The sequence below is a fragment of the Abramis brama genome (genome assembly GCF_963993115.1).
Source record: "Abramis brama genome assembly, chromosome: 1".
In the NCBI taxonomy this organism is placed as follows: domain Eukaryota; kingdom Metazoa; phylum Chordata; class Actinopteri; order Cypriniformes; family Leuciscidae; genus Abramis; species Abramis brama.
The window spans coordinates 49,972,837-49,983,100 of record NC_139963.1 but is presented as its reverse complement, the minus strand read 5'-3'; the positions used below and the strand labels follow the sequence as shown (position 1 = coordinate 49,983,100).

Below are 10,264 nucleotides of genomic sequence, written 5' to 3'. Positions count from 1 at the left end.
CATTGCGAGTGCTAGAGCCCCTTCTACAAGGAGGCTATATTCTTCCAAATGGAAGGTTTTTGAGACATGGTGCTTAGCACATGATAGGAGCCCAGTTAACTGCCCTGTTGGTTCAGTACTGGAGTTCCTGCAGGAGAAGTTTGCTTCTGGAGCAGCTGCTACCACTCTCAGAGTTTATGTCACTGCTATTGCAGCACATAGGGAATCGGACGAGATTCCCCTGGGGAAACTAAGGTTAGTTTAGGCCTTCATGTGTGGGGTTAAGCACCTGAAACCGGCTCGCTCCCCTAGAGTTCCCTCATGGGACCTTTCTGTTGTCCTAGAGGGTTTGACGAAGGCCCCCTTTGAGCCCTTGGAGTCAGCTCCGGAGTAGATTCTGACTCTCAAGGTTTCTCTTTTGTTGGCTTTGTCCTCATTAAAGCGGGTAGGAGACTTACAAGCTCTTTCTGTTAGCGAGTCTTGCTTGGACTTTGCTCCTGGCTTGGTCAAGGTTTCCTTGAGGCCGAGACCAGGGTATGTCCCCAAAGTTCTTTCCACAACTTTCCGCTCACAGGTGGTTAACCTTAACGCTTTCCACCCTCCTCCATTTTCTTCTGAGGAAGATAGGAAGCTTAACTTGCTCTGCCCAGTTCGTTCTCTTAAGATATATGTAGACCGCTCAGGCGGTTGGAGGAAATCTAACCAGCTTCTGGTTTGCTTTGGTGCTGGCCGCCGTGGGCTTGCTGCATCAAAGCAGAGGATTTCCCACTGGGTCACAGAAGCTATCTCGTTGGCTTACGAGGTGCGTGGCTTGCCTTCACCTTCTTAGCATTAGAGCACATTCCACCAGAAGTGTGGCATTTTCTCAAGCTCTTTTTAGAGGAGCACTTTTGGAGGACATTTGTGTTGCGGCAGGCTGGTCCTCTCCGCACACTTTTGTAAGGTTCTATAATTTGGATATTGACATGACCCCGGGTTCCCAGGTTCTTTCTGTTTGAACTCATCTTGGTCGTTGTCTCATTTATGTACCAGTCATGGAAAGCGCTCTAGCTTGGCGAGTTTGGTAGTCCGTTCCCACTGCGCTATCCGCAGCGTTGAGTGAACCTATGAAAGAGAACGTCTCTGGTTACTTACGTAACCTATGTTCTCTGAATAGGGAACGAGACGCTGCGTTAGCTGCCAAGCTCCTCGCGCTGCTGACAGTTTTCTTTTCGGCAGAGAAATCTGAGGAGCAGATGGCGCGCGCGAATATGTAATGATGCGACGTAAGAGCGTCGGGGCAGAGCCAGATTGCGCAGGCGCCATCAGCCAATGAATTGGCGTGATTCTATAGGGCATTTTCCATGACGCGCACAGAGTAAGTGTTTTAACTTATTTACAATACGTGTTTTATAATGTTATATTGTTTTATGATAATATTTGTGACGTGCAAATATCATAAAGTAGCCTATGTATTTATCCTCAAACTATCTTTTACTCTCGTTTGCCAGCACACTTAACGTATAACGTTAACTGAAAAACAGAAGAACAACTCCACAAACTGCGGACCGACAATGCACGTGAAATTGTCACTTTATTTCCTTATTTGTAGGACCAATTTTCTTAAAATTGGTAAGTAATTCTTTCAGATTAAATATGTATGCAAAATGTATTTATCAGATTTACTTTTGGTTGATGTTTGGATATGCTTTAAATGTATTGATTTTGCTATTTGTGTTTGCTAGGAGCATTTATATGATGCACCAAGTAGCTACTAGCTAAGAGTAGCAGGCTGGGTGTTTAAAGACTGTACAGACTAGAACCTGGTGATGGTAAGATTTAACAGATAACATACATGTATGAGAGAATCATGGGCACAAACATAAAAAATAATCATAGCTTTGTTGCTATTTGGTAGATTTTCTGTGTTTCATAACACTCATTTTGAATTTGTCCAGTCAAATTATTTTACAAAAGTAAAAATTTGTTTATTTTTTTTCCTTTTTTTACTTAAAATGAGTTTTCAAACCTTGTCATGATTTGACAGGTATATGTTTTCTTGCTGTTTAATTTTAGACTTCACAACCCCCAACATCACAAAGCCACAACAACGGAGCAAAGATTCTTCCGGCAGCTGACTATTTAGTGAGATTTCTTAAGGTGCGTGTCTTAATTTATTCTTAAAGGGATAGTTCACTTTGAAATTAAATTTTGGTATGTTTTAGCTTACCTCAAGGGTATCCAAGATGTAGGTGTCTTTGTTTCCGCAGTAGTTTCAATTTTGATATTTTTAGGTCAAACCGTTGTTGTCTGTCAGTCATATAATGCAGGTCTATGGTCACCACCTCTTAGAGCATGCACAGAGAAGTCCAAATTAAACAATTCCCCATCGTAAGTACACATTGATGGCCTAAGACACAAAACAAGCGGTTTGTGTGAGAAATCTAACAGTATTTATATCGTTTTTACCTCTTGTACACAACCACGTCCAAGTGATCTGCGGGCGCGCGCGCTTCCTGGTGTGTACAACACTCATTGTTTACCACTCCCGGATGAGTTCGCGCGAGCATACGTAATTGTTTTCTTTTACGTCGGTTTAAACATCCCGGATAAGCGCAAATTAGTACCATTTCTATTAGTCGTCTTACCTACAATCTCTGTTCTGTGTAAACAATGAGTGACGTATAAGCACGAGAGATCACTTCCGGCGCTTGCGCAGACTAAGCCAGAACGCGCGCACACGTCACACACCAGGAAGCGCCCGCGCCCTCAGATCACTTGGATGTGGTTGTGTACAAGAGGTAAAAACTATATAAATACTGTTCGTTTTCTCACACAAACCGCTCGTTTCATGTATTAGGCTATCAATGTGTACTTACGATGGGGAATTGTTTAATTTGGACTTCACTGTGCATGCTCTTTGAGATAGTGACCATAGACCTGCATTATATGACTGACAGACAAGAACGGTTTGACCTAAAAATATAAAAATTGCAACTACTGCGGAAACAAAGACACTAACATCTTGGATGCCCTTGAGGTAAGCTAAAACATACCAAAATTTAATTTGAGTGAACTATCCCTTTAAAGGGTTAGTTCACCCACAACTGGAAATTCTGCCAGTAATTACTCACCCTCATGTTGTTCTAAACATGTAAGACTTTCTTTCATCTTCACAACACAAATGAAGATATTTTTAATGAAATCTGAGAGGTTCCTGTCCCATTGACAGTCTACGCAACTACCACTTTCAAGCCCCAGAAAGGTACACTGTTAGACCTTACCGGGTTTTTTTACAGTAAAATACTGGCAACACTGTTGCCAGTAAAATACTGTTAATTGTACAGTTCTTTACTGTAATCTAGTTTGTTTCTGTAAAAATGCACTAAATTCTAATTCAAGTTAACTAATTACACTTGCAGAAACCGACTGCCTTAAATTGACCAACTGTCATTTAAATGTATTAACTAAAATGTATAATGCATTAATAATGTGAGCAAAGTATTACTGTGAACTTCTTTCATTTGAGACCACTAAAAACTATTGTACTTAAAAAGATTTCCACTAGACCAGCAACTACACAGTCACCGCCTGTTAAATAAAGCAACATGCAGCGTATCATCAATGTTTGTAGATCTTCTCTTGGACTGAAGCACAGGCTCTACTCTTCTGCACAATGGTGACCCAAAAAATAAATTTTACAGTAAACTACTGGCAACAGTGTTGCCAGTATAAACCTGTTTCATAACTTACAGTTTATTACTGTTAAAATACATTTTGTGGGTGTGCCTTTTTATCGTACACTGTTAACCCTTTCAACCCCACAGGGAAATCCACACTACAACGAGTAAAAGTAACACTGAGACAGTGTTGCAGTGAGATAATTAAGTGAATATAAGTGATTGTTGAGCATTAGTGATGAACACCTGCTGGTAACAAGCAGAATCACTGAAGGAAAGAGAAACACAAGAACAGAAAATAGAGAAACACAATAACTACGACTGACTTCCAGCCATTACACATTATTGCACTTATTATTAACCACTATGACTTTATTTCTGTCATACAGAAGTTGTTATTGAGATGTTTAATTGAAAATGTTTGTTTTACAACACAAATGTTTTTTGTGTTACCATTATAGAGATCAGTGCTTGCTTTAGTTGGGATGCTGATGCTAAAATGTTTGTTTTTCTTTTGCTGCTTGAGCTGTGTTTTTGCAAGTCATACTTGTGCACATGCAGTTTATGAATGACTGCGGTTGTAATGCTTATGATGACAAAATCATCATATTGCCTGTTCGTTCACTAATGGCTTAATTCTTACTCATTCAGAGTTTTCATTATCTGAAAGCGTGTTACATTAGCACTCCTGTGAAACTACAGCAATAAATTACTATGACTCATTTTTTTTTTAACACATCATGCATAAACCAAAAAAACAGAGCTACGGTATGTTTAAGAAACACAGAGATATCACAATTTAGCACATTAATCTCAACAATGGTGGCGATATTTCTTTTTTATTATTATTCATGCAGCAGTGCATGCTGGGAGTTTTATATTATCCTGGAACCCAGCATGCACTGCGACATGAAACTTTTCACCATTGTTGAGATTCATACGCTGATTGTTGATATCTGTGTGTCTGAGCCAAGCAGGAGTAAAATAAAATTGAATGCACTATATTATTACGATATTTTTCAGAAGACCTGATTACAGAAATATTGACTTCATTTTGTAGATTAACAGATATATGTTAAATATGAAATACCTATAATTTCAATGAATATATACAGGAAAAATCTGAAAATCAGACAGGTCCAGAATGATTGTGACATCATCACAAAAGAATAAAAACACCTGATCATCTTCCTCTTGACTTTTTCTTGCTATATCAAATGTGTTTTATAAACTCACTGTTATAGCAGTCAGAGAGAGATGAAAGGTAAAAAGTCCAAGGACAAGAGACCAACTAAAGCAAATACTGATCTCAATCATGGTGACAACAAATTTTATTATTAACTAAATCTCTGTTAATTCTCAACAAGAACTTTTGTACATGTATGAAAGAAATAATCGTAAACTGGTTTCACACTCAGTGTTGCTGGAAGGCAGTTGTAGTTTTTGTGTTTCTCTTTTTTCTGTTCTTGTTTGTCTCTCTCCTTCAGTGATTCTGCTTATCAGGTGTTCATCAGTGTCTCAATTCACTCACTTCTTTTCATTCAAGTGGACTTTATTAGTGAACTAGGGAATAGTGTATGAGGATATAGGGTACGATTGGGAAAACAGCCTCTGAGTGTCGACTTTGAGCATTGTTAATTCACAGTATATTCCTGTAGGCTAGTTTTGTTTTCTACGGTATATTACTGTTTTAATGGAAAATGGTATAATATTGTCAGAATTTTACAGCAAGGGTTAACAGTGTACATCATTAAAGTACTCCATGCGACTCCAGTGGTTTAACATACATTTTATTAAACTATGCAAGTGCTGTGTTTGCAGCAAAAAAACATTTACCACTTAATTTATAAAATATTAATTTCCAACATGCGTTCATGAGATAATTAAAACACGTGCATGTTGTTAATGCGAGAGATGATGTTGTTGTGTGATTGTGCATTGAAGATAAATATTTTGTAAATAAAGTTGAGTTAAAATTGTGTAAAAAAAAGTCGTAAAATTGAGGTCAAACCACTGGAGTCACATGGATTACTTGTGATTTCCTTTATACCTTTCCATGGCTTTGGAAGTGGTAGTTGAATAGGCTGTCGATCAAGGGACAGAAATCTCTTAGATTTCATTAAAAATATCATCATCAGTGTTCCGAAGATGAGCAAAACTCTTACTGCCCAGATAGCAACATTGTTTCGGCCCGGATCCGGCCCACATCCGGCACTTGTGGAATACGGATCTGGCCCACATGCAGCGTGGAATGACGGCCCTTGTGTGGCCCACTACTGTTTGCCAGATCTGGGCCAGAAGCAGGCCATAGCAATGCCACATGTCAGCCAAGAGCAAAGAAATAAACCAGAACTGGACCTTATCTGAGCCACAAAGTCTGTGTATATTAAATATGGAGTCATCTCAGCCTTAATACGCCTGTTAACAAGCAGAATCACTGAAGGAAAGAAGAGAACAGAAAAAAGAGACAAGCAGAAACACAAGAACTACAACTGACTTCAGCCACAGCCTTAGATGAAATCAACTGAAGAGAAAAGAAGACATTAAATCTGTGAAGATCTCAGCAGAGGAGGATTAAACAACTCCACAAACAGCATTACCAGCTTCACTTATTACTAACCAGACTGACTTTATTTCTGTCAGACGTCTACAAAAGTTTTATTGAGAATTAACAGAGTTTAACTCTAATGTGTTTCATTTAAAGTCACCATAAGAGTGATTAGTGTTTCCATTAGTTGGGCTCGTAAGTCTAAGTGTGATAGTGTGTTTGTCAAACAGCAGCAAAGAAAGCTAAAGTGAAATGAGATCAGGTGATGATAATTACCTGTTGATGATTTTATAATCATCATGAAATAACCTAGTTCACTGATGTCTTTGGAATCTAACAATTGTGTTGATCCATTAATACTTTCACATCACAAACCCTGTGTTACTGCAGCATGAGATCCAGCAATATTATAACAATCAGTTTAAAGCTTTTAACAAACATGAGATCAAAAGATTAGCTTATGCTGACACACACAGATATCAACAATCAGCGTATGAATCTCAACAATGGTGACAATCACACGTATTTAGATAAACAGAATAATTCAGAACATCACTGCAAAGCTACTAATTCACAACAAAAACAACAGCAAAAAAGAAAAGCAAATATTTAGAATCAAACAAAATTATAGGACAATTCAGCTGCATAATTTATTCATGTTGCAATGCATGCTGGGAATTTTGCACTATGCTGGTACCCAGCATGCATTGCAGCAAAGTACTTTTGATTGTCACCATTGTTGAGATTCATACGCTGATTGTTGATGTCTGTGTGTGTCATATTAAACAGATTTTTTGTGCTCATGTTTGATAAAGTCTTCTAACTGATTGTTATTATATTGCTGGATCTAATGCTGCAGAAACACAGGGTTTGTAATGTGACAATATTAATGGATCAACACAAATGTTAGATTCCAAAAATATCAGTGAATCAGGTTATGTCATGATGAATATAAAATCATCAACTGGTAACCATCATCACCTGATCTCATTTCACTTTAGCTTTCTTTGCTGCTGCAAATGTGTTTGACAAACACACTGTCACAGTGGCCAAAAAAGACACAAGTTATACTAAGCGTTAAGAGCCCAACTAATGGAAACACTAATCACTCTTATGGTGACTTCAAATGAAACACATTAGAGTTAAACCCCTGTTAATTCTCAATAAAACTTTTGTAGACGTCTGACAGAAATAAAGTCAGTCTGGTTAGTAATAAGTGAAGCTGGTAATGCTGTTTGTGGAGTTGTTTAATCCTCCTCTGCTGAGATCTTCACAGATTTAATGTCTTCTTTTCTCTTCAGTTGATTTCATCTAAGGCTGTGTCTGAAGTCAGTTGTAGTTCTTGTGTTTCTGCTCGTCTCTTTTTCTGTTCTCTTCTTTCCTTCAGTGATTCTGCTTGTTAACAGACTTATTAAGGCTGAAATTACTCCATATTTAATATACACAGATTTTGTGGCTCAGATAAGGTCCAGTTCTAATTTATTTCTTTGCTCTTGGCTGACATGTGGCATTGCTATGGCCTGCTTGTGGCCCAGATCTGGCAAACAGTAGTGGGCCACACAAGGGCCGTCATTCCACGCTGCATGTGGGCCAGATCCGTATTCCACAAGTGCCAGATGTGGGCCGTATCCGGGCCGAAACAATGTTGCTATCTGGGTATCCAGCCACTAGCCAGTGACGTTACATCCATCCAACACCGCCGAATCAAGTAACGTTAACCCGCAACATTTCTGGAGATAAAACAGACACCAACAACTGTACTTAGACATTGTGACCGTGTTTTAAGTGGAATAATTGATTACAGACCGTGTAAAAATAATGAATGTTATGTGTAACGTAACGTTAACGTTAGCATAACGGTCGCTAGTTCGACAGACGTCGACGTCGTCAATAATTCATAGTTCATTTCAACATAACTTCTTGTTGACTTTCTGACTTCTTTGACTAACGTTACTTAACATTAGGAAAGTTGTAATAAAACAGGGTTGCTCACCTTTACGCTCGCTCCTGCTTGAACCTCTCGTCCTTCTGTTGATGTAGCTAGTGATTTGAACAGTGTGGACAAAAGCGCGCGACGCGCGAGGAGGCGCTGGGTCAAAATTTCCAAAACAAACCCAAATGCTGGGTCATTGTCAGCTGATTACTGAGAAAATAACCCAGCAACATAGTCAAAATGCTCAACCCAGCATTTGGGTTTAAAAATAACCCAGCATTTTTTAGAGTGTAAATGCCACTCCATCTGAAAGCAGGTGATGGCGATTTACTACTAATCAAGGAACCGGCTTTACTGACGAGATGCGCATAACAATCTCACGATATATATCGCACAGCCCTACATCAAATTGACATCAACACTTGACGTCAATTTGACTTTCATTTTTGACCTATTTCTTGACGTAATTTTGACATCAATTTGATGTCATATTGATGTTAAATTGACATCAAATGCCCACTGGGAGGTATAGCCTTTGTAAATCAATTCACAAGACTGCCCTGGAATAGGATAGAGCTTAAAGTATTATAACCTGTAACCTTTTGATGATTTGCTACAACTGACCGATGTTGTAGTCTATATCCTGTGCCTGCTGGGATCAACATCATGACGTCAAATAAATGTTGAATTGACATCAAATACCAACAAAGCATGACATCAAAATAACATCAAAATGACATCAGCAGAGGTCAAAATCTTCAATGTTCAATCATCACTAAATTAATCACTTAATTATATCATTAACTTAAACACTCTTGAGTGTGGACTCATACACTCCCAGGAGTGTTAAATTAACACTGGAGTTTTTGCTGTGTACAAAGAGCCGTAGTTAACTGACAAGCTGAGCCATATCGCATTAAATATCGCTGGCGATACGTCCGCGATATTGATGTGATATGGCTCTGCTTGTCAGTTAACTACGGCTCTTTGTAGTAAATGCCGCTCCATCTGAAAGCAGGCGATGGCGATTTACTACTAATCAAGGAACCGGCTTTACTGACGAGATGCGCATAACAATCTCACGATATATATCGCACAGCCCTAGATGCGCATAACAATCTCACGATATATATCGCACAGCCCTATATAAAGGTGACTTGATTATTAGCTCTGTTCTGATGGCTCATATTGTGAGATGGGTCTGTCTGCGGACTGCAAGACTGGGGGCGTAACTTGAAGGAGGCGTAACTTGAAGTTGTCCAAATCACAACCGAATCACACGAGATGTCAGTAGAACGAGATTTTGTTGGCAAGATGGCAGCTCGTTCAGAGACCACGGTAAGAATTTTTTCCACAGATAACTGTTTAAATTGAACTGTATAAGAAATGTTCACACAGTAACACATTTTTCTACTGTTTCTGGAGTTGATAATCTATTAAAAGTTTGGTAACGCTTTAGATTACAGCCCGGAAAGTACTGCGTAATTAAAATGAAAGTACAGTATAACTTTCGGTAATTACAGTGTACATATAAAGTACTTATGTGTAAGTATAGGGGAACAATATGTAAAGTCTTGGGAATAAAGGTGTAACAACCAGGAAAATACTGCGTAATTAAAACGAAATTACAGTGTAACTTTCGGTAATTACAGTGTACCTATAAAGTATGTAAGTGTAAGTATAGGGGAATAATATGTTAAGTTTTGTGAATAAAGGGGTAACAACCAGGAAAATAACAAATTATTTAGGCAAATTATTTAGACTAAGTATTTTAGAATCTTACTTTTGGGAGCAATTTAGCGAGTACATACACTGCACCTTTTTGTAATAATAGTGTATAAAAATACATAAAGGCTTTTTTAAAATTACGGGGTACATATCAGTGCATTTATAAAGTAGGCTAATTTGTTATTATTGCAAAGGTGCACTGATTAAGTTTCAAGGCAAGTAAAACTATTGCAACTTTTTTTTTTTTAAATGCTGGGAAAATATACTCTTGTTCCATGTAGTTACAGGGTAAGTATGACATTGCGGGCTGTAAATTAAAGTGGTGCTTCTTACCCTCTTGTTTCATGTAGTTACAGGGTAAGTACAATAAAAACACATGTACACACACAATCTGACATCACTTGGAAAACCTTTATT

The 10,264-nt window shown here is 38.3% G+C and overlaps 1 protein-coding gene across 1 annotated transcript in view; it reads right to left on the bottom strand.

Moving 5' to 3' along the window:
• LOC311081484 (zinc-alpha-2-glycoprotein-like) overlaps positions 1–10,264 on the bottom strand; it is a gene marked incomplete at both ends in the record, with an annotated part of 524,658 nt that overhangs the window by 426,644 nt on the left and 87,750 nt on the right. The gene's annotated exons all lie outside the window — the stretch shown is intronic.